The sequence below is a fragment of the Nyctibius grandis genome, chromosome Z (assembly GCF_013368605.1).
Source record: "Nyctibius grandis isolate bNycGra1 chromosome Z, bNycGra1.pri, whole genome shotgun sequence".
Classification (NCBI taxonomy): Eukaryota; Metazoa; Chordata; class Aves; order Nyctibiiformes; family Nyctibiidae; genus Nyctibius; species Nyctibius grandis.
The window spans coordinates 98,197,628-98,201,360 of NC_090695.1; positions in this window are offsets into that span (position 1 = coordinate 98,197,628).

Sequence of the window (3,733 nt, forward strand, 5' to 3'; positions counted from 1 at the left end):
AAAAGTTGTGCTCCGAGATGGCGAAGAAGGAGGATTTTTTTGACAAATCTCAACAAGCAGGAAAGTCTTTTGTTTCCATCAGCAGTTTTTGGAGAGTGGGAACGGTTCCTGGCCAGCCCTCAGCACGGACCCGAGCCAGGCTCTGCGCGAGGGGAGGCAGAAGCTCCCCGCGGAGAAGCTCATCCCAGCACGGCCCCAGGCACGGCGGCGTCTCCGCTTCCCTCTGAAGCGCTGGCCACCCTCAGAGGACAGATACCGGACCGCAAGCCTGGGGGAAATACAGCCATTCCCACATTTTTATGATTTCTTTTAATTATTTAGGTGGGAATTTAGAAGGAATAAGTGTTTTCAGGCTCACGGCGCTGCAGCGATGGGAAGCAGAGCATCGGGTGCTCGTTTCTCCGTGAGCTTCCCCAAATTTTGGGGGCAAAACGGGCAGGAGCCCTCCTGAAGTGACCCCTGGTCCCACGGGCTCTGAGGGCCACGAGTGTCACTGCCAGCCGGAGAGTTTGCGTTACATTAAGCAGGAGAGACGAGGCACAGCTGAATTTATAGCAACCCTCAGAAAAAATTACAAATGGAAGCTGTAGTTTTTATTGGGGGGGGGGCAGATCACGGGTGAGGGAACAAAATAATAAAAAAAGCATAAATTAGAAACGTGGCTTGATGGTTGGGAGTAGAAAGTGTTTGGCTCATACATAACGTGGGTTTCTTCTGGACCACGATCCAGAGCAGTGCATGGAAATTATCTGCAAAAACATTTTTATTAAGTCCTGTTAGGGTGAACTTTAGCCCAGCTCCGTCGAGTGATGCCCCACACCGAGCTGCTCCGTGTTAACCTGCCCGGGGATTTAATAGAGGATGAAATTCGTCGTGCAGGGGCCAGCGCACAATTTAAGCCCCAGACAAGCCCGGTGAGATGCTCCATATTTCTCCCAACGGCTTTAGGAGAGGTTTTGCTGGCTGTCGGGCAGGTGCCTGTTTCTGCACCCATCCGGCAGCGCCGAGTGCTGGTGTCCTGGTTTCATGGGATAAAATTTATAGAATCAAGTCTCTGTTTGTTAGATTTTTGTTTCAGTTTGTGGCCAGCCGTGGTGATCAGGGCCATCAGCAGCTAAACCCAGGGCAGCTGCCCCAGGCTGCCCACGGGTGTGTTCTATAGCATTAACGTCACGGTCACTACAAAAGGGAGGGCTGGAGGGGCAGGAGCAGGGCTTTTTTTTTTCTTTCCTCTCTTCTAGTCTCCCTTTTTTCCCCTCATCCCCAACGACTGGTATTCCTAGAATGACCTGCTGCAACTCTGTAGATAAGTATGATTTTGTGTGTTCTGTGTTATCATTGATATTTTTTCTCTATTTTATTAAATCTGTTTTAATTTCAAACCCACGAGTCTCCCTCCTTTTCCCAATTCCCTCCCTCGGTTGGGGAAGGGACACTGGGTGAGAGAAAAACTGTTATTGTTTAGCCCGGGGTGGGGACTGAACAGAGACAGCTGGTCCCTGGGATATGGGGTGATGTGCTGCCCCTCGGGGCCACCAGCTTTTCCCCAGCCAAGGGGGTACCTGTATGGGAGCCTCCATCACCAGGAGAGTGTGGGGATGTCCACCCGTGCAGCTGGGAGGAATCCCAGTGCTCCGAGGATGCTTCTTCCCTCCAGCCCCGGGCTGAGGTTCCTCGGCGCATTGTCTGCAGGACCCCAGCGGAGGAGCCCCGTGGAGGAGCTGGCAGCTGGTTTCCCATGGGGTAAGAGCTGCCTTTGCAAGGCAATGGGCAGCAGGGCTCCTGCCTGCCCCACCGCCGCAGACCCCTGCTCCAACAGGGACCTTCTCGCGTGTCTGCCAGCACAGCGGTCCCAGGGGAGACAGGAGTGGGGGGGGGGCGAGGGCAAAGGTTTTACCAGCACAGAAGTGTTGGCACTGTGTTTGTAAGCCTCCCCCTTCCCAAAAAAAAAAAAGAGAAAGCAGGATGAACACCAGCCCTAACAGACTGTGTGTTCGTTATGGGCTGTCCCAGACCCCCACCTCTGCCCAGGCGCTGGTGCCCAGCCCAGAGCCCAACGTCCCAGCAAGGTCCCAGATCTCCGTGGATGTGTCCACACCAAATGCTCCCAGAGCCACTTGGCCACAAGGGCTTGTGCAGCACATCCCTCCTTTCCTTGCCCTGCATTTCAAAGGGATGAGCGTCCCTGGAGGATTTTATGGCTCGCCACGTGAACGGAGTCACTCCAGGTCTGCGTGAGCGAATACAAGGAGTGGGAACGGACTGAGCGTCTTCCCATGACACATTTCCACCCACCACATGTTTCTCAGAGAGCAGCAACCTCGCAGCACCCCAGACTTTACAAGTCTTGTCCTGACAGCCAAGTTTGTCTCTAGACCTGCCTGGTTTCTTCGGGTTTGAGTGCATCTACCAATTTTTGATGCCAGAAATGCCTCCATAAGCCAAATGTCCCTGGTAATTGTCCTTTGGATTAGTTTGGAAAATTGCATAAGCCCTGGGTTAGAGCTGGCTGCGCCTCTCATCCGAGTGCCTGAGGCTTCATGGGGCAAAGACTAAAGAGCTGCGAAACGCAGAGATGTAACAGATGTTGACATGTAGTGAAAATACGAGACGCAGGAGCCTAAGATAATAAATCTGAAAAATTAACACGTAGGAGAATGAAAAAAGGAGCAATATGTTTTGGTAATCATTCTGAACTGCTGAACCCTTCTCCTGCAGTTCAAAAATCTCTGGTATTAAGCAGATGTCATTCAACCGATGATTAACACATTACCGAATTTCTCCAGTCGTTTAATAAAAAGTTTTACATAACATGCAGGTAATTGCTTCCAAATGTCAAGGTAACAATGTGGGCTTCTATGGATGGCATTGTTTCCAGTGTCAGGTGAAAACCTCTCTTGTTGCCTTGATGTCGGGCGAAGAGCCCGTGCCTGCCCAGCTGCTTTTCCCGTCGCTCCTCTGAACGCCCGAGACAAAGGAACAGGCTGGGAAGAGTCGAAGCCTTCGCTCTGGGAATAGTTTCTTCCCTTCAAATGTCTGCATGGGCAGCAAACGGGCCTTGTGCTCCAAAACTGGCACAGGTATATGTCTTTTCTGCAATTTTTTTTATTTTTTTTTACTTTTCTTGCTAGAAAATCTCGTCGCTGCTGAGTGTGAGGAGGTGATGGACAGAACGGCGTGAACGGGAAAGCCTGGGCAGCAGTGATGGGGGGTTGCTCTCATGGCAGCCCTTGCCCTGCACCCAACCCATGCTTAAAATCTGAAATCATCCATCATAAGATCAGCAAAAAATTCATCCCAAGCCGTTTATTTGCTGGGGAGCTGTGCTGATGTACAGCCGGGGGTACTTGCTTTGCACCGGTGCAGGATCTCACTTGTTATTTCAGTGTCGGTGCGGGAGAGAAGTGTGAGAGTGATGGATGCTCGGGGGCGGGGGAGCCTGACAGGCTGCAAACTCTGTGCAGGCTCACAGAATTGCTGGCTAACGGCTTTCAGGGCTGCAAACGAGCTTCCCAAATTAGTAGGGCTGGAGAACAGGATACCTCTAAAACAATCCATCTGTCACGAGATGTATCCTGTATCTGTCAGGGGCCAGCGTGACTCCGTTGGGGGAATCCGTGACAAAAACCTAGGGAGGGCTGTAAAAAATGCATGTTGGTGTGGTTGTTTTGACGTGACATTTCTTTTGAGGCAGCCTGAAGTGGTTCCTGCTGCCACCACAGATAGCGCGTGC